The sequence below is a fragment of the Nyctereutes procyonoides genome, unplaced genomic scaffold (genome assembly GCF_905146905.1).
Source record: "Nyctereutes procyonoides isolate TBG_1078 unplaced genomic scaffold, NYPRO_anot_genome, whole genome shotgun sequence".
Lineage (NCBI taxonomy): Eukaryota > Metazoa > Chordata > Mammalia > Carnivora > Canidae > Nyctereutes > Nyctereutes procyonoides.
This window is the reverse complement of record NW_026575046.1, coordinates 64,797,024-64,818,422: the sequence shown is the minus strand read 5'-3', so window position 1 is coordinate 64,818,422 and position 21,399 is coordinate 64,797,024. Positions and strand designations below refer to the sequence as shown.

The 21,399-nt window shown below is 37.4% G+C and overlaps 1 protein-coding gene across 1 annotated transcript in view; it reads left to right on the top strand.

The window, feature by feature from the left end:
• Positions 1–21,399, top strand: part of MCU (mitochondrial calcium uniporter) — a 195,121-nt gene that overhangs the window by 18,760 nt on the left and 154,962 nt on the right.

The following is a 21,399-nucleotide window of genomic DNA, read 5'->3' as shown; positions in this document are numbered from 1 at the left end:
CTAGCTGTAAGGCATAGCCTTTTCCCTTTATTCCCTCTAAAGTAAAATCAAAGACTCAATGATTTCCACCACAAAGATGTGATTTATTGGAGAATTGATATTACTTGGAGTTTGGATGCTCTTATTGTTTGAAGCTTAACTGGGGAATTGCTTTTTTTAAAAATTTTATTTATTTATTCATGAGAGAGAGAGAGAGAGGCAGAGACACAGGCAGAGGGAGGAGCAGGCTCCATGCAGGGAGCCCGACGTGGGACTCGATCCCAGGTCTCCAGGATCAGGCCCTGAGCTGAAGGCAGGTGCTAAACCACTGAGCCACCCAGGGATCCCATGGAGGATTGCTTCTTAATGAATTATTAAGTGCTTACAGGATATACACCAAAAAGTTTAGGTTAGTTGGAAGAAAAAAGGAAGCCTGAGCCTTGCTCATAATTTTACAGCTAGGGGCAAAACCAAAATCAGCATAGACAAAATGTTTCCCTCATATATTTAAGTCTCTAAGCCCATAGATGGAAAGTGTGTGTGTGTGTGTGTGTGTGTGTGTGTGTGTGTGCGCATGTATGCATGCGTAGGTGTCTAACAGCTCTTAAAATGCATTTGGATTGCATTCTGAGAGGAGTTTAGCAGGTGTATTATAATCTGTAGATTATGTTGCAGAGTTTTAAATGGATTTTAAAAAATAAGTTCTATTTTTAAACAGTTTTGGATTTACAGGAAACTAAGATTTTACACACAATTCCCATTTATACCCCAACCCCATTTTCCCTATTGTTAACATTAGATTGGTACATTTGTTATAATTCATAAACTAGTATTAATACATCTTAAAGTATGCATTATTCAGATTCCCTTAGTTTTTGCCTAGTATTCTTCTTCTGTTTCAGAATTAAATGAATTTTTGTTTGCATGTTCACTGAATTAGAAGTCATTGATATACCACCGGAAGGTTAGACTAGTTTTGAAGTCCCTTTCATTTTCCAGGAGTGTGATTAAATGAGTACAGGCTTAACTGTTGCAGAATTCTGACATGTAACATTTATATTCCATAACATGTTGAGAAAGTGACTACTGAACCTTATTGATAGTAATGGCTCTTCAGCTGTTTCTAAATTTTCAGCATCAGCAGTTCCAGGAAAGACAAGACAAACTTGGTTACTTCTAAGTGTTATTGTCACATTCCAAATTGCTGGTGAAAATATTCTAAAGTAAACTGCTATCCTTGGAAGAAGCCATGTGGTTCAACAATCCTACTTCAATATGCTTGCCCTCCTGAAAGTAGGTTTTCTTTTTTTTTTTTTTTAAGATTTTATTTGAGCAAGAGAGCACATGAGTGTGCACATGAGTGAGAGAGTGTGAGCGAGCACAAGCAGAGGGAGGGCCAGAGGGTGAGCGAGGAGACTCACCTGCTGAACAGGGAGCCTGATACAGTGCTCCATCTCAAGACCCCAAGATCATGACCTGAGCTGAAGGAAGGCACTTAACTGACTGAGCCACCCAGGTGCCCCTGAAAGTAGGTTTTGTTTTTTTTTTTTTTAAGATTTTATTTATTCATGAGAGACACAGAGAGAGAAAGAGAGAGAGGCAGAGACACAGGTAGAGAGAGAAGCAGGCTCCATGCAGAAGCCCGATGTGGGACTCCATCCTGGGACTCCAGGATTGTGCCTTGGGCTGATGGGAGGTGTTCAAGCCACCCAGGGATCCCTGAAAGTAGTTTTTGATGGAGTTTTTATCAGCACCTTCTGATAAATCCTTAATCATTCAGATTGCCCTATAAAGACCTTAAAGTACTCCTTCCTTTGGGGGCACCTGGGTGGCTTAGTCAGTTGAGCAGCCAACTCTTGATTTCAGCTCAGGTCATGGTCTTGGGGTCCTGGGATAGAGCCCGGTGTTGGAATCTCTACTTGCTGGGGAGTCTGCTCAAGGATTCTCTCTCTCTCTCTCTCTCTCTCTCTCTCCCTGCCACCCATGCACACTCTCTCTATCTTTCTCTCTCAAATAAATAAATAAATCTTAAAAAATTCTTTCCTTTAAAGTTTATTAGTTGGTTTACTGAAGTTAAACACTTGCATGTTCTGTGACTAAGCATTTTCACTCGTAGAGTTATACACAACGGAATTGTATGTGCATATTCACCAGAAGACATGGACAAAAACTGTTAATTGCAGGACTAGTTGCAATAGTGCAAGCTGGAATTTTCCAAATGCTTATCAACAGTAGGATGGGTAAATAAATTTCTGGCATAATCACACAATGAATTAAACATTGATCAGAATGAACAAACTGTAGCTATATACAATTGTGAAACAGATATAATGTTGAGCAGAAGAAGCCAGACACTGAAGAGTGCATATTCTATGATTGCATTTACATACATTTCAAAAAAAGGTTAAACTATCTGTGATGTCAGAAGTCAGGAGATTGATTATCCTTGTTTGGGATTGGGGAAAGTATTTGAATGCCTTATGAAGGGGCCTTTTGGGGTGGCAGTAATGTTCAGGCTTTTGTTTTGGGTAGTTGGTTATATGGATATGTTCACTTTGTGAAAGTTCACGAAGCTTATATATTTTTTCTATATTCATATTGTTCAAAGAAAATATATGAAAATGCTAGCAATTCTGGAAACACACACAAATTGATTGCTAACATTTAAAGGATATATGGGGAACACACGGAACAAATTAGCTTTACATCTTAGAATATATGGTGTCTGAATTATAGGATTATCAAAATTCTTGAGTTTAAGCGCTTGGATTCTAGATCTTTTTGTATCACCTGCAGTATCTTATATGTAACAGGTACTTAGTAAATGTCTGTGTTGATCATTTGGAATGATAATGGAACCCTGGGTAGCTGAAGATGTATAATGTGCATCTAAGACTCCTTATTGGTTCTTTGTACTTTTTGAAGTTCTTTATAAATCCAACTAGCAGTCTTAATTCAGAACAAGAAATGACATATTTAGAGATAGATCATTGATTTGTAGGTAGGAAGCTTGGTAACAATTGCCACATGCTGATTCAAATCAGAGCTCTTCATATTTAGAATTTGACTTCTCATGCTCTCACCATTGGCACTTTGATTTAATTTTTTTTAATTTTTATTTATTTATGATACAGAGAGAGAGAGAGAGAGAGAGAGGCAGAGACATAGGCAGAGGGAGAAGCAGGCTCCATGCACCGGGAGCCCAACGTGGGATTCGATCCCGGGTCTCCAGGATCGCGACCCGGGCCAAAGGCAGGCACCAAACCGCTGTGCCACCCAGGGATCCCGGCACTTTGATTTAGACCATCAGCATATCTCACCTACATTATGTCAGCCTCCAAATTAGTCTTCTTGCTTTTCCCCTTTTATTCCGTGATCAGAACTGAAGCAGTGATACCAGACAAGATGACCCTTCCAATAGCTTCTGATCTCACACAGACCAAAAGATAAAGTATTTAAAGTGGCCTACAGGCAGCAATGTGCTGATAAACTGGATCTCCAGAGGGGGAAAGCCACTGATTTGTAGCACTTGACTATTTCTTTTTTTTTTTTTTTTCACTTGACTATTTCTATGATATAATTACTCCCACTATGGCTGATTCAAAGTTCTGGAATGTATAACAATCTGTTTTTCATCTACTACCAGTCAACTCTAGCTTACTACTCCTGAACAATCCCCATCTGACCCCCCACCTGGTTTCCCCTTACCCATTCCAGTTTTATAATATTGACCTCCTTCATTTTCCTCAAAGATGCTAGATACAGACCCACCTCACAGGATCTTTGCATTTGCAGTTTTATGATTAGAATGATCTTTTCCTGAAATACATGCATGTTTGCTTATTTCTTATCTTTCTCAAGTCTGCTCAGATATCTTCCATGATTTCCCTACACAGACATTCCTTGGAGATACAGCACATTTGGTTCCAGACCACTGTAATAAAGTCAATATTACAATAAAGTGACTTGAATGTATTTTTGTTTCCCAGTGCATGTAAAAGTTAGGTTTACACTATACTGCAGTCTATTAAGTATGCAATAGCTTTATATCAAAAAATGTACATACCTTAATTTAAAAGACTTTATTGCCAAAAAGTGCTAACCATCATCTGTGCCTTCAGTGAGTTGTAATCTCTCTGCTGGTAGAGGGTCTTGCATCTGTGTTGATGGCTGCTGACTGATCAAGGTGGTGGTTGCTGAAGTTGGGGTGGCTTTGACAATTTCTTGAAATAAGACAATAGTGTGAATTTGGCTGCATTGATTGATTCTTCCCTTCATGAACAATTTCTCTGTAGCATCAATGTTGTTTGTTAGTGTCTTAACCACAGTAGAACTTTTTTCAAACTTGAAGTCAATCCTCTGAAACCCTATTGCTTTTTTATCAACTAAGTTCATGTAGTATTCTAAATTCTTTGTTGTCATTTCAATAATCTTCACTGTATTTTCACCAAGAGTAGATTCCATCTCAGGAAGCTGCTTTTTTTGCTCATCCATAAAAAGCAATTGCTCATCCATTCAAGGTTTATCATGGGATTGCAGCCATTCAGTCACATCTTCAGGCTCCACTTCTAATTCTAGTTCTCTTGCTGTTTCCACATTTCCTCCATGAAGATCTTGAACCTCTCAAAGTTATCCATGAAAGCTAGAATCAACTTCTTCCAAACTCCCATTCATGTTAATATTTTGACATTTTTCCATGAATTACGAATGTTCTTAATGGCATCTGGAATGGTGAATCCTTTCCAGAAGGTTTTCGATTTATTTTGCCTAGATTAATCAGAGGAGTCCCTATCTGTGGCAGCTATAGCTTTATGGAACATCTTTCTTAAATAATAAGACTTGAAAAAAAAAAAGACTTGAAAGTCAAAATGACTCCTTGATCCATGGGCTGCAGAATAGATGTTGTGTCAGCAGGCATGAAAACAGTCTTGTACATCTCTGTTGGAACTCTTGGGTGACCAGTTGTCAGTGAGCAGTAATATTTTGAAAGGAATCCTTTTTTTTCTTCTTCTAAGCAGTAGGAGTCAACAGTGGGCTTAAAATGTTCAGTAAACTGTGTTGTAAACAGATGTGCTGTCATCCAGACTTTGTTCCATTTATAGACAGGCATGGTAGATTTAGCATACTTTTTAAGGGTCCTAGGTTTTTCAGAATAGTAAATGAGCCTTAGCTTCAATTTAAAGTCACCAGCTGCATTAGCCCCTAAAAAATCCTAAAAAAAAAAAAAGAAGTTTCCCTGTCCTTTGAAGCTTTGAAGCTGGGCATTGACTTCTCTATGAAAGTTCTAGATGGCATCTTCCAATATAAGGCTGTTTTCATCTATATTGAGAAATCTCTTGTTTAGTGTAACCACCTTCATGAATGATCTTAACTGGATGTTCTGAATAATTTGCTGCTGCTTCCACAGCAGCACATCTGTCTTACCTTGAACTTTTTTAAACCTTAAGAACCATCCTCCCTAGCTTCTGACTTTTCTTCTGCAGCTTCCTCTCCTCTCTCAGCCTTTACAGAACAGAAGAACGTTAGGGCCTTATTCCGGGTTAGGCTTTGGGTTAAGGGAATGACATGGCTGGTTTCATCTTCCCTTCAGACCACTTGACCTATATCAGCAATGAGGCTGCTTCGCTTTCTTATCATTCCTGTGTTCACTGGAGTTGCATCTTCAGTTTCCTTCAAGAATGTTCCCTTTCCCTTCACAACTCGGCTGACTGTTCAGCATAACACGCCTGGCTTTTGACCCATCTCCATTTTTGACATGCGTTCTGCACTAAGCTTAATCATATGTAGGTTTTGATTTAGAGTGGGAGATGAGGACTCTTCTTTTCACTTGAACACTTAGTGGCCTGATTGACCTGATTCATTATTGTTGTGTTTCAGGGAATGAGCAGATTTATGGACAGGGATAGAGATGGGAATAGCCTGTCAGTGGAGCAGTCGGTACATACACGACATTTATCCGTTATGTTCACTATGCTATGTGGGCACTGTTCGTGGTGCCCCCAAACAATTAACAATACTAACATCGGGTCACCTGGGTGACTGAGTGGTTGAGCATCTGCCTTTGGCTCTGGGTGTGATCCCAGGGTCCTGGGATTGAGTCCTGTATTAGGCTGGCCACAGGGAGCTTGCTTCTCCCTCTGCCTGTGTCTCTGCCTCTCTGTGTGTCTCTCATGAATAAATAAAATCTTTAAAAAAAATTCTAACATCAGGTATCACTAACCACAAATCACTGTAACAAGTATCATAGTGAAAAGGTTTGAAATATTGCAAGAATTATCAATATGAGACTCAGACATGAAATGGGCAAATGCTGTTGGAAAAATGGCACCAATAGACTTGCTTGATGCAGGGCTGCCAGATTTTCAGTGTGCAAAAAGTGCAGTATCTGAAATGCGATACAGCAAAGTTCAGTAAAATGAAGTATGCCTGTATAAAGCTGCAGACTTTCCCCAGCTACTCAGTACTCCCTTTCTCTATTGCTCTGCTTTATTTTTTTAGCACTTCCACTATTACATATTTATATATTAATATATACCTCTTTTAAAGTGCACATTTGAGAGTGTTTCCCCATCTCAGAATATCCTTTGTATAGAAGAAATTTTTAATTTTCATTTTATTGGTCATTCTGAAATGATTTCTAATATATGCTATGGAGTTTTTATACCTGACTGATGCCTTACTATAGTGATGCATTACTGCTATTTCTAGATACTGTTGTCTAATTGTTGTGTTGCTTTTGATATTGAAAACAAAGAGTTTCATTTTAGTTGAAAAAAAAATTTGCAAAACATAAACAAATCAGTTTAAGCCTTGTCATTAGTAATTGCTACTTGAAATTATTGTTCACTTAAGCTCTGTTGAGTTCCTCAACAATATTTAGGGTTGTGTGCTTGGTAGTGTGCTTTTGAGGATCTGTGATAACTAATGAGAAAACAAGTTGTACATTTTATTTGAAGATGAGGTGGGCTTATGAGGACCTTTTTCTGTATAAATACTAAAATATATAGACCAGTTTAGCATACTGGTTTATTATAATTAAAAAGTGTGTGACTTCTTGTGAATTAGGTCTCAGTTACTTCCCCTTTCTCTATTTCATTCAGCCCTGTGCTTGACTTAGTCTGGGCATAGACAATTATAATGAGATAGCAAGATTGAGTTGTAGTGAGTGACCCAGGGTTTCCTTTTTCCTCTTTTCTATACTTAAGTATTTTTACAAATAAAATTTTATTATAGTTGAAAACATGGTAGACAGCATTACTTTATTCAAGTTAATCTTTGGGTAACCACAATAACCCACTTTTGTTTTGGGGTTTGATTCACAAAGGTCAGAGAAGAGAATAGCTTTGTAGCTTGAACTGAATGCCATCACTTCTCTGCAGACAGTTAAGAAATGGAGGAAAAAAATTAGTTTCTCTTTTTTGTGTGTTACTTTCTTGGGTTGTGTTTTAATGAAAATTTGTGGTATTTTCTTCCTTAAGACTTTTGAACATACGTGAAAAAGCCACTTTCTTTTAAGAAAGCTTAAGTTGGGTATCAGGATGCTTCCCTGTTGTCTACACCTGTGAGCAAGCTGTGAGAAATTAAGTGGAGGTTTAGTAAACCAGTGAGCATGTTTTTCATTTCGCAAGGAGTAGTTCTGACACTCCCCTCCTGTTAAACTGTCTCATTTCAGAGACCTCTTAGGCTGAGGTGTGAGTTCTTTGGCTCCAGCATCACTGGATAGTTTCTGTTCATGGCCATTTTGCGTCTTTTGTGAAGAGAGTCAATTCAAGACCTTTGCCCATTTTTTATTCGTGTTCATCTTATTGAATGTAAGAGTTCTGGGTACAAAGGTTTTGTTAAATGGATGATATGTGTATGTTCTAAATACAAATTTTTTGTTATGTGTATAATTGAAAAGCTTAGCTTTCTTTTTTCTATCACTTTTGTCTGCAGGAAATATTTATCTTCTAGAATTTTTAAAATTAAGGCTTAATGTTTTTATTTTTTAAATTAAAAAAATTTTTTTAGACTTAATGCTTTTAGAGCAGTTTAAGAATCACAGCAAAAGTGGAGAGAAGAGATTTAGATTCTTTTTACAACTACTTTTTTTTTTTTTTTTTTTTTTTTTTTTAAGATGAGAGAGTGATCAAGAGAGAAAGCACAAACGAAGGGTGGGGCAGAGGAAGAGGGAGAAGCAGGCTCCCTGCAGAGGGCTCAATCCAGGACCCTGGGATCATGATTTGAGCTGAAGGCAGATGGTTAGCTTAATCAAGTGAGCTACCCAGGTGCCCCTACAACTACATTTTTAATAATTGTCCAGCAAATCTGTTAGAACAGAGATAAACTCAATTTTCTATTCATGTATATGATGTAATTATTATTCATTTTTAAAAGCTTTTTATCTACTATGAAAGTACTAAATCATAGAGAAGAAAAATATACAGAAAAATGGAAGGAAGGAGAAAATGCTACTCAGAAACAATCATTATTAACACTTTTATGCATTTGCGTCCAGACATTTTTTTATGGAGTTCATCTTTTGATGAAATAGTAGTTCATTTTTATATGCAGCATAAAACTATATTATTCTTCCTTTGCGTAGCATTATATCAAATGTTTAACAAACTTGTCATGAACATTTATTTTATTTTAAGGATTTGAGGAGAGTGGAGGAGCAGAGAGCGAGAGAGCAAGAAAGAATCCCAAGCACACTCCTTGGTGAGCGTGAAGCCCTATCAGGGGCTCCGTCTCATGATCCCAAGGTCATGACCAGAGCTGAAACTAAGAGTCAGATGCTTAACCCACTGGCTGCCCAGGCACCCCTGTCAAAAACATTTAATGGCAACTTAATATTCCATAGACTGGCTGTATCTACTGTTTGTATTTACAATACAATTTTCAAAATAGATGATTTTGGTGGCACATTGAAGACTTTTATTTATTTTATTTTTTTAAAGATTTTATTTATTTATTCATGAGAGACACAGAGAAAGAGGCAAAGGGAGAAGCAGACTCCATGCAAGGGAGCCCAATGCGGGACTCGATCCCAGGACTCCAGGATCATGCCCTGGGCCAAAGGCAGATACTCAACCACTGAGCCACCCAGGCGTCCCATATTGAAGACTTTTATTTTTTATTTATTTTATTTTATTTATTTATTTATTTATTTTATTTATTTTATTTTTTTATTAAGACTTTTAAAGAATAAGCTTTTAAACAGCTTGAAACAAGTTTCTTTCTCTTGAAACAAGTTTCAGGAAAATTGAAAAAACTTAAAAAAAACCTATATTCACCTAATGATCCTTTGGTGCTTATGTGTGAACAGAATTGGATACTGCCCTCACTGTGTTCTCATACACTCACAAGTAACAGCCTCCAATTACAATAAAGTTATTTAAAGCGTCTCTTGAAGTCCATCTGTTTGAAATACTGTTCTCAAGAACCTTTTTACTATTTTAATGAAAACTGATAAAAATCTTCTAAGGCTCTTAGAAAGCCCATTCTTCTATCTCTAGATTTGGTAACCAAGATATTAAGATATAATTGTCTTCTAAATTCTTCTTTCAGAATCCTAAATAAATTCTTTCAGAATTTTATACCTTGTAAAATCTTTCATGTAGGTGTGTTGATGTGCTATAATTTTATTTTTATTTTTAAAATCTTATTTAAGTCCACTTAATTCACATGTATTATTGGTTTCAGAAGTAGAGGTCACTGATTCATCAGTCTTATATAACACCCTGTGCTCATTATATCATCTCAGGGCCTCCTCAATGGCCATCACCCAGTTATCCCATCCTTTCACCCCTTCCCCTCCAGGGACTCTCAGTTTGTTTCCTATGATTAAGAGTCTCTTATGGTTTGTCTCCCTCTCTGATTTCATCTTCATTTATTATTTCCTCTCTTTAACTATGGTCCTCTGTTTTGTTTCTTAAATTTCACATATGGAATGAGATCATAAGATAATTGTCTTTCTCTGATTGAGTTATTTCACTTAGCATAATATCTTCTAGTTCCATCCATGTTGTTGAAAATGGCAAGGTTTCATTTTTTTTTGATGGCTGAGTAGTATTCCATGGTGTGTGTGTGTGTGTGTGTGTGTGTGTGTGTGTATGTATCTTCTTTATTCATCTGTCAATGGTCATCTGGACTGTTTCCATAGTTTGGTTACTGTGGGCATGCTGCTATAAACATTAGGATACAAGTGTCTTTTTGGATCACTACATGTGTATCTTTGGGGTTAATCCCTAGTAGTGCAATTACTGGGTCATAGGGTAGCTCTATTTTCAGCTTTTCCAGGAACCCCCATACTCTTTTCCAGAGTGGCTATACCAGGTTGCTTTCTTACCAGCAATGTATGAGAGTTCCTGTTCCTCCACATCCTTACCAACGTCTATTGTTTCCTGATTTGTTAATTTTAACCATTCTGACTGGTGTGAAGTGATACCTAATTGTGGTTTTGATTTGTATTTCCCTGATGCTGAGTGATGTTGAACATTTTTTCGTGTGTCTGTTGGCCACGTGTATGTCTTCTTTGGAGAAATGTCTGTTCATGTCTTCTGACCATTTCTTTTCTTTTTTTAAATATTTTATTTATTCATGAGAGAATAATAATCTTTCTGTCAGAATAATCTTTCTGTCAATTGCCGATGCTTAAAAGGCAGGTCAACTGCGGATCAGCTGGTCCAGGCTCAAGGGGTTGGGAGCCTTGTGTCAGGCACACGGCCGTGGGTCAGGAGGAACCAGAGACCATCCTCACTTCAAGACTCATGTCCACTCAGGCCCCAACAACCTCAGGTGCCTTCCCTGCCCAGGTCCCTCACTCTTTCTGCAGAAACTACCTCGGTCTGGATCTTTCTTCTACCAGTGGCCTGTGCGATATTTATTGGTCTGTCAGTTTCTCCCCTGGCCCCTCTCCCAAAGGAATAAATCATGTTTAATAATAAAAAAAAAAAAAAGTGAGAGGCAGAGACATAGGCAGAGGGAGAAGCAGGCTCCCTGTGGGGACCCCGATGCGGGACTTGATCCCAGGACCCCGGGATAATGCCCTGAGCTGAAGGCAGATGCTCAACCACTGAGCCACCCAGATGTCCCTTCTGCCCATTTCTTGATTGGATTATTTGTTCTTCGAGTGTTGAGTTTGGTTAAGTTCTGTATAGATTTTGAATACTAGCCGTTTATTTGATAATACATTTGCAAATATCTTTTTCCGTTCCGTTGGTTATCTTTTAGTTTTGAGGACTGTTTCCTTTGCTGTGCAAAAGCTTTTTATCATGATAAAATCCCACTAGTTCATTTTTTGCCTTTGTTTCCCTTGCCTTTGGAGACGTATTTAGCAAGAAATTGCTGTGGCTGAGGTCACGAAGGATGCTGCCTGTGTTCTCCTCTAGGATTTTGGTGGATTCCAGGGAATCCCACCACCTCTTACATTTAGGTCTTTCATCCATTTTGAGACTGTTTTTATGTATGGTGGGAAGGGATGGTCCAGTTTCGTTCTTCTGCATGTGACTGTCCAATTTTCCCAACACCATTTGTTGAAGAGTCAAACTTCTTTTTTCCATTGGATATTCTTTTCTGCTTTATTAGAGATCAGTTGATCATAGAGTTGAGGGGTCCATTTCTGGGTTCTCATGGGGTTCTCTATTCTGTTCCATTAATCTATGTCTTTTTTTGTACCAGTACCATACTGTCTTGATAATTAAGGTTTGTAATAGAGCTTGAAGTCTGGAATTATGATGCTATGAATTTTGGTTTTCTTTTTCAAAATTCCTTTGGCTATTCGGGGGTCTTTTCTGGTTTTGGATTATTTCTTCCAAATCTGAAATAAGTTGATGGTATTTTGATAGAGATTGCATTGAATGTATAGATTGCTCTAGGTAGCATAGATATTTTAACAATATTTGTTCTTCCAATCCATGAGCATGGAATGTTTTTCCATTTCTTTGTATCTTCCTGAATTTCTTTCATGAGTGTTCTATTACAAGTTTTCTGAGTACAGATCCTTTGCTTCTTTGGTTAGGTTTATTCCTAGGTATCTTACAGTTTTTGAGGCAACTGTGAACGGGATTGACTCCTTAATTTCTTTTACTTCTGTCTCTTTTTTCTTTTTTTTTAAGATTTATTTATTTATTTATTCATGAGAGACACACACACACAGAGGCAGAGACATAGGCAGAGGGAGAAGCAGGCTCCCTGCAGGGAACCCGATGTGGGACTCGATCCCAGGATCCTGGGATCATGCCCTGAGCCAAAGGCAGATGGTCAACTGCTGAGCCACTCAAGCTAAAGAGTTTTAATCAAGAAAGGATGCTGTATGTTGTCAAATGCTTTTTCTGCATCTATTGACAGGATCGTATGGTTCTTGTCCTTTCTTTTATTGATGTAATGTATCACATTGACTGATTTGTGGATGTTGAACCACCCTTGCAGCCCAGAATGAATCCCACTTCGTTGTGGTGAGTAATTCTTTAAATAAATGTACTGCTGGATCCTATTGGCTAGTATCTTGATGATAGTTTTAGCATCTATGTTTATCAGGGATATTGGTCTGTAATTCTCCTTTTTGCTGGGATCTTTGTCTGGTTTGGGAATGAAGGTAATGCTGGCTTAATAGAAAGAGTTTGGAAGTTTTCTTTCCATTTCTATTTTTTGAAACAGCTTCAAAAGAATTAAGTATTAATTCTTCTTTAAATGTTTGGTAGTCCCCTGGAAAGCCATCTGGCCGTGGACTCTTGTTTTTTGGGAGATTTTTGATGACTGCTTCTATTTCCTTGCTGGTCATTGGTCTGTTTAGGTTTTCTCTTTCTTCCTGTTTCAGTTTTGGTAGTTTATATGTCTCAAGGAATGCATCCATTTTTTGCAGATTGTATACAATTGCATACAATTGCTCATAATTTGTTCTTATAATAGTTTGTATTTCTTCAGTGTTGGTTGTGATCATTTATCTTTCATTCATGATTTTATTTATTTGGGTCCTTTCTCTTTCTTTTTGATAAGTCTGGCCGAGGGTTTATCAATCTTAGTAATTCTTTCAAAGATCCAGGTTTTAGTTTTGTTGATCTGTTCTGTTCTGTTCTTTTGGTTTCTATTTCATTGATTTCTGCTGTAATCTTTATTTTTTCTCTTCTGCTTGATTTAGGCTTTATTTTATTTTAACATTTTATTTATTTATTAATGAGAGATAGAGAGGCAGAGACATAGGCAGAGGAATAAGCAGGCTCCCCCAGGGAGCCTGAAGTAGGACCGAATCCCAGGACCCTGGGATCACGCCCCGAGCTGAAGGCAGATGCTCAACGACTGGGCCTAAGCTGTTCCAGTTTAGGCTTTATTTGCTGTTCTTTCTCCGGCTTCTTTAGGTGTAAGGTTATGTTGTATATTTGAGACCTTTCTTGTTTCCTGAGAAAGCCTTGTATTGTTATTTACTTCCCTTTTAGGATCACTTTTACTGTATCACAAAGGTTTTTTTTTTTTATCACAAAGATTTTGAACAGTTGTGTTTTCATTTTCATTTGTTTCCATGAATTTTTAAAATTCTTATTTTATTTCCTAGTTGATCCATTATTCTTTAGTAGGATGCTCAATAGCCTCCATATATTTGAGTTCTTTACAAGTTTCCTCTTGTGATTGAGTTCCAGTCTCAAAGCATTGTGGTTTAAAAATATGCAGGGAATGATTCTAATCTTTTGGTCCTGGTTGAAACCTGATTTGTGACCCAGTCTGTGATCTGTTCTGGAGAACGTTCCATGTTGCACTCGTGTAGAATGTATATTCTGTTGCTTTAGGATGGAATGTTCTCAATATATCTGTGAAGTCCGTCTGGTTCAGTGTGTCATTCAAAGCCCTTGTTTCCTTGTTGATTTTCTGCTTAGATAATCTGTCTATTGCAGTAAGTGGGGTGTTAAAGTCCCCTACTGTATTGTTATCGATGTATTATTTTTTTACTTCTTTTGTTATTAATTGGTTTATATAATTGGCTGCTCCCATGTTAGGGGCCTAAATATTTACAATTGTTAGATCGCTTGTTGGATAGATCATTTAATTATGATATAGTGTCCTTCCTCATCTCTTATTACAGTCTTTGTTTTAAAATCTAATTTGTCTGATAGAAGGATTGCCGCCCCAGCTTTCTTTTGCTGTCCATTAGCATGATAAATGGTTTTCCACCCTTTCACTTTCAATTTGGAGGTGTCTTTGTATCTACAATAAGTCTCTTGCAGACAGCATATAGATGTGTCTTGCTTTTTTATGCAATCTGATATCCTGTGTCTTTTGATTAGGGCGTTTAGACCATTTATATTCAGAGTAACTATTGAATAATATGAATTTAGTGCCATTGTATTACCTGTGAAGTCAATGTTTCTCTATATGGTCTCTGTTCCTTTCTGGTCTTTGTTACTTTTGGGCTCTCTTTTTGCTTAAAGGATCCCTTTGATACTTTCCATAGGGCTGGTTTAGTGTTCAGAAATTCTTTTAGTTTTTATTTGTCCTGGAAGCTTTTTATCTCTCCTTCTATTTTTTTTTTAAGATTTTATTTATTTATTCATGATAGTCACAGAGAGAGAGAGAGAGAGGCAGAGACACAGGCAGAGGGAGAAGCAGGCTCCATGCAGGAAGCCCGACGTGGGATTCGATCTTGGGTCTCCAGGATCGCGCCCTGGGACAGAGGCAGGCGCCAAACCGCTGCGCCACCCAGGGATCCCTCTCCTTCTATTTTGAATGACATCCTAGCTGGGTAAAGTATCTTGGCTGTGTATTTTTCTCATTTAGCACCCTGAATATCTCATGCCAGTCCTTTCTGGCCTGCCACGTCTCCGTGGACAAGTCTATTGCCAGCCTAATGTTTTTACCCTCGTAGGTTATAAATTGCTTGTCTTGAACTACTTAGATGATTTTCTCTTCACTTCTGAGATTTACAAGTTTCACTAATATATGTCGAGGTGTTGACCTATTTTCATTGATTTTTGAGGAACGTTCTCTGTGCTTCTTGGATTTGAGTGCTTTCCTCAGATTAGGGAAGTTCTCTGCTATAATTTGCTCAATAGACTTTCTTTGTCCCTCATTGTCTTTTTTCTGAGATCCCAATTATTCTAATACTGTTTTCTCTTTATGGTATCACTTATCTCTTGAATTCCCACCTTGTGTTCCAGTATTTTTTTAGCTCTCTTTTTGTCAGCTTCTTTATTCTCTGTCCTTTTGTTTTCTATATCACTAATTCTTTCTTCTGCCTCATTTATACCAACAGTTAGCACCTCCATTTTTTATTCCATATCATTAATAGCCTTTTTTATTTTGACATTTAGATTTTAGTTTTTTTATTGCTCCAGAAAGGGATTTTCTAGTGTCTTCTATGCTTTTTTCAAACCCTGATAGTATCTTTATAATCGTTATTCTGAGCTCTAGTTCTGACATCCTACTTTTGTCCATGTTGTTTAGGTCCCTGGCAGTCATTATTGCCTCTTGTCTTTTTTGAGATGAGTTTTTCCCTCATGTCATTCTTGGCAGAAAGTGATGACTTTCCTTTTTTTTTTTTTTTTTTTTAAGATTTTATTTATTCATGAGAGAGAGAGAGAGAGAGAGAGAGAGAGAGAGAGAGACATAGGCAGAGAGAGAAGCAGGCTCTATGCAGGAAGCCTGTTATGGGACTTGATCCCAGGACTCTAAGATCATGCCCTGAGCCAAAGGCAGATGCTTAACCGCTGAGCCACCCAGGCGTCCCTCACTTTTCTATTTGTAGAGTTTTAGTTATTCTTTTCTTAGATCTCTGGTTGAGTTTGAAGGTGTTCAGAATGATTTAATGCCTATCTAGCTGAATTCCTGGTACCAGACAAAGCTAAGGTCTCCTATTCCTCTGCCATCTACTCTGTTCCATGTACTATTTTCTTTAGAAAAATCAGTTCCCTTCTGTTAAACACTTAATTTGTTCCCAGCCCTTTTCTATTATTTGCATTGCCACAGTGAATAACCTTGTGCATTCATTACTGCTCTTATGTGAGTTTAAAGAATGTGTTCTTAAAAGCAGAAAGTATGAGAACTACTATCTGCTTACATCTTTGCCAACACAATGTGTTACCAACCTTTTGGATCTATGTCTGTTTGGTGAAAAAAATGGAATCATAATGTAGATAACTTGCATTGAGTGAGTGATGTTGAACATCTTTTTAAAAAACTATATTTCCTTTTGCTCCTGTTCTTTAATTCTTATTAAGTGGTCCTTTTCATTGTGATTTTTAGGAGCTATTTGGGTATTAAAGAAAGCCTTTGTGATCTGAGTTCCAATTTTTTTCAGTTTGTCATTTTTTAATATTTCAATATCTTATGTCTGAGTCTACAATTTCAACACACACATTTTAAAGGCTGTATTATGTATAAAAGCAGGAAACTGCCTATAAATGTTGCTAAGGAAATAAGATATTAGTCCTATGAAGACAGTTATGTAAATAGGGTTTAGATTAGATTGATTTCTTCTCCTTATAGACAAGCACATTTCAATTCATCACATGGAAGAATTTCTTCCATTAGAACAGCTTTAAAATGGAATGGGCATCCCTGGGTCTACATGATTATTTGTTACTAAATCTGTTAGGAAAGGAGATACTAATCCTTGTTCATTACACAACAATAAATGAGGGTTGTTGAATTATCTGGAGGTTAGATTAGGTGGTTTCTAGTATCCCTTCTTTTTCTTTTCTTTTCTTTTTTTTAAAGATTTTATTTATTCATAAGGGACACAGAGAGAGAACAGCAGAGACAGGCAGAGGGAGAAGCATGTGGGACTCGATGCTGGACTCCAGGATCATGCCCTGAACCAAAGGTAGACACTAAACTGTTGAGCCACCCAGGCGTCCCATACTTCTTTTTATTTTCATATTGTTTTTATTTAAAAAATACAAATATCTGTATGCATATTTATTTTTATATTATCGTGAATTTATATCAGTTTTTTCCTTTCTTGTCTAATTCCCTTTCCCCCTTCTCATTTTGCCCCAAAGTAACTATAGAATGTATATCCTTTCATATCTTTCCCCAAACTTGAATCACCATCCTATCTATTTTTTGTCTGCCTATCAGTACACATATACTCCTCTAGGCACACATGTATATGTATAGGTTTAAAAAAAATTGGATATTATGCATTCTGTTCTGTGTCTTGTTTTTCTCAGTAATAACTAGTACAGCATTCTTCACATCAACTAGTATAGCACTAAAGAATTCACTTATTGGTTGTATAAAATATGCCATTATCAATGAGATTATTTTTTGTGCATCTGTACATTTGTTCATTTAGCTGATCCTTTGCTGATGGACACTTGTTTTTCATTTTTTTTGTCACTGTGAACATTGTAATAAGCATCTTGTCTATACCCTCACATACTGGCACATTTATGTTATGAGATAAAGAATCAGAGGAGTGGGATTGCTGGTTCAAAGGATATATTTATATGCTATATGTATGTTTAGTAATATTTAATAATTACTGCAGATTATTTTCCAAAACCAACAACATAAGTCTTTCTCAAGTCCCTCTGATTCACATGAGACCAGAAAACGTAATTATGTAGCTTTTTATAGTTGTTAGCTATAGGATTTGCTGGATACGTAGAAGACTTTATCTGAGGAGGTCTCTTTAGGGGTGCCTAGGTGGCTCTGTCACTTAAGCATCTGCCTTCAGCTCAGGTCATTATCTTGGGGTCCTGGGCTTGACCTCTGAGTCAGGCTCCCTGTTCAGCAGGAAGTCTGCTTCTTCCTCTGTTCCTCCCCCCTTCCTTGTGTTCACTATCTCTCTCTCGGAAATAAATTTTTAAAAAAAGAAGTCTCTTTATAAAATTATCTTTCTGTGTTCTCAGTGACTGTGTTACTTTAATACAAAAGAAAACAAAATTCTTTGCCCAAAGCTCTAGTTCGTGGACCTGGTACCAACATAATAGTCTCATAGACTAAAGGGTAAATGGAATTGAGACAAATCTTAAAACCTGACTTTGGGATTGGAGCTAGGAAATAAAGCCCATTTTGGTAATAGATTTTTATCTTTAAATTGAGTATTCAGTTGGTTATAAGAGGATTAATTATAAGAATCTCTTTTTCTAGTAGTCTCAGCTTGAACAGATAAATATAGAGCACCAAAGTTCAGAGAGGGAATGCTGTAGAAAATGTGTGGGTAGCTGTTGTAGTTTTACATAAAGATAACATCTAGGATAAAGAATAGATGAAAATGCTCATTGAGGATTAGTGTTCTTGAAACATCATCAAATACAACATTCCCAGGCCAAGCATTCAGAGCCATTCATAATCTTGCCCATCCTGCATATCTAAGATACTTCCCACTGAGCTCCACACACTTTTCTTTAATCTTGTATATATGTTTGCCACACGTATTCCCAGTATTCATTTGTTCTCATCCTTTAGAAGGCATGTATTTCCCTGTCTGCATTCCTGCAGAGAGATGGATTACAGTTTATCTTTTCACTACTCAAGCACTGTCTCATGAAGCCTCTCTGACCTCTGTAGTCCACATTTTTTTTAAAAGATTTTATTTATTTATTCATGAGAGACACAGAGAGAGGCAGAGACACAGGCAGAGGGAGAAGCAGGCTCCATGTAGGGAGCCCGACATGGGACTCGATCCCAGGTTTCCAGGATCAGGCTCTGGGCTGAAGGCGGCGGTAAACCGCTGAGCCACCCAAGCTGCCCTCTAGTCCACATTGATCCTTTTTTTAGTTCTTACTCCTATAGCACTGATATTTTGAATTTCTTCCAACTGGTTCCTAAGTATATGTTTTTGTAGCAGTAAATATCTGTTTTGAGTTTTTATTGAGTACCTCTTGTATATGCAACTATTCTAAATACTGGGTATAGAGGATAAGGATAGACAATATCCCTATCCTCATGGAGTTTATATTCTTGTGGGGAGAGACAGCCAATAAATAAAATAATTAACAAGAAAACATAAGACAAAAAGAATCTTATGAAAACATTTATGAAGAATGAATCAGATAACTTAGTTGCAGATGGTAGAGCCCATTGTAGTTAGTTAAAGCAGAGAAAAAAAATTTAAGAGTATTATATAACTCACAGAATCTTTGGGGGAGAAGTGGAGAATCAGTCTTGGAGACTGCTTAGCTAGGAACAATGTCTAAATTATAACATTGGGCTATTTTATTGAAGATATTACGACTTTTGTCAGTGGGAGCAGATACTGGAATTTTCTGAGTATGATATGCAACTGCTAGGACCTCTGTCATTTCTGCTTCTGAAAGGAAGGTATATCTCTCTGAATATACATCAGAATGGATTGAACATGGTGTTTCCATTACATCATTTGCTTCCTAATTGAAATATGTGGATGTTGGTTGGGAGAACCTAGGTCACATACCTGCTTCCTGTTTACAGAAGAGGCTGAGAAGGTGAATTTCTGACTTTGTTTTGGGAAAGCATGACTTAGGAGATGAGAAATTTCCCAAATGGGGAAGGCTGTTTAAAAGTGCTGAGTAGTTAAAAACCATGGAAAAGTTGATATGGTAGAGAATGATTGCAGGGCTAATTTAGATTTGAGCAGTCAGAGAAACCCTCTCTGAGGTCAAAATACTTAAGCTCAGACCTAAATGACAAGGAGAAATACATGTAATGTTAAGGGCAAGGAATATTTTAGTGGGAGCCCTGGTTTGGGTTTGGGTTGGGGGTTTGAGGGACAGGGTGGTGACTGAGTTTGGTCTATTAGTGGAACAGCAGGATGGCTGATGTTACTGGAGTGTGGTGAGTAAGAGGAAGTATAGATGAGATTATAAAGGAGAGGACGTTTTTGTGTTGTTTTAACAGAAGTTTGAGGACATACATCTTACTTTTTCTTTCCCTGAGATGTCCTGTTGAGAGAAGGTATGTAATTATAGGTGTGGAGAAGAGAAGGATATTTCTGTGTTATTAAACCTGTGGGCTGTTGGATATCATGGAGTGACTAAAATTATTTGGATGCTGTTTAGGAGAACAGCATGAGGTTTCTAGCAAAGATAAGAAATATTAGAAAGACCTCATGTCCAGTGAGTAGTGGAATGAAGCCTGTTTTCATTCCAGTGTCTCAACCTAGTGGCCTTGAAAGAAATCCCTTCTGTATTCCTCTTACCTTGATTTTTGGGAACAATATTTTGTGTGGTTATAACAATAGCTCACATGACTGCTTCAGAATAACAAAAAGACTCCAACTTCAAATCTGCACTGATAGATCTTTCCTAGTAAAGAATTGCACTGTATAATGAAGAGGTAGAAAACTGCTTTCTAGTTTTTTTTTTTTTTTAAGAAATCAACTCCATAAGCAAGTGAGATAAATTCACCTTGGAATGCAGAACAGTTACTACTCTGAATAAAGTGGACTCTGCTTCTTGCTCACTCTCTTTTCCATTTTCCATTTCAAATTCAAACTGGAGTGGATAGTACATACGTATCTAATATTCTCACACTGCAGAGCAGCATTTGGATGTTAGATGGACTATAGGTGGTAATATTCTATGCAGAGTTTCTCAACCTTGTCACTCCTCACCTTTTAAGATAATTCTTTGTGAGAAGGGGACTGTCCTGTGCGTTGTAACACGTTTAGCAGTATCCCTGGCCTTTACCACGAGTTAAAAATAGCAGCCCCTCCTCAGTTGTGATAACCAAAAATTTACCTTAGACATCACCAAATTTCATCCCTGGTTGAGAATCACTGCTCCAACCATAGCTTTTAAAGCTTATTCCTATTTGTCCTTTCTAATAATATCTAATGACCATACTTGTAGGTGCTCTGCAGAGAATATATCCATGTGAACAGTTTCTGAATGTGACCTCCTTATTCTAAATATGCAGAAGTCCTAGTTTCCAAATGATAAGGCATAAACCTCTTTTTCTTTTGTGTATATCCTATAGATTTTTCCAAGACTACTTGTGTAAGATCATGTAAGAAAATGTGTGTTAAAGTGCACTGTGGGTAATGTTAGTGGATGCAGTGGCTGATGCCTCATTAACTATTTCACCTTTCTCCCACTGTGCAGCAGTAGTTAGGTTTCTGAACTTGACACTTCCCTTATGTGAGAGCTCTGATTAGCCTAAGCCAGTGTTTTTGAGGCTGCCAAACATGACCTATTAAGGGGTCAGAAAATCACTTTAGTAGAGTGGCAATCAACTGAAAAAAAAATAAATGTAATATAAGAAAATACCAGAGTGCATTGTATATAGTAAGGATATGTATTGCTTTACAGAATGTTTGTTAACTGCACACAATGTCTGAATGTGTGCATATGTAAGTGTATGAGTCTTGTTGTAAAATATTTTTCTTACCCTGGCTTGCAGTTGGAAAAGTTAGAAAGCCACTGGTTTAAGGCAATCATGATAGTTCCATTCCCCTTGCCAGTGATTGGTTCAGGAGCCTGGGTTTAAGCCAGCCTATACTATACATGGAATTCCTCTGGTGGC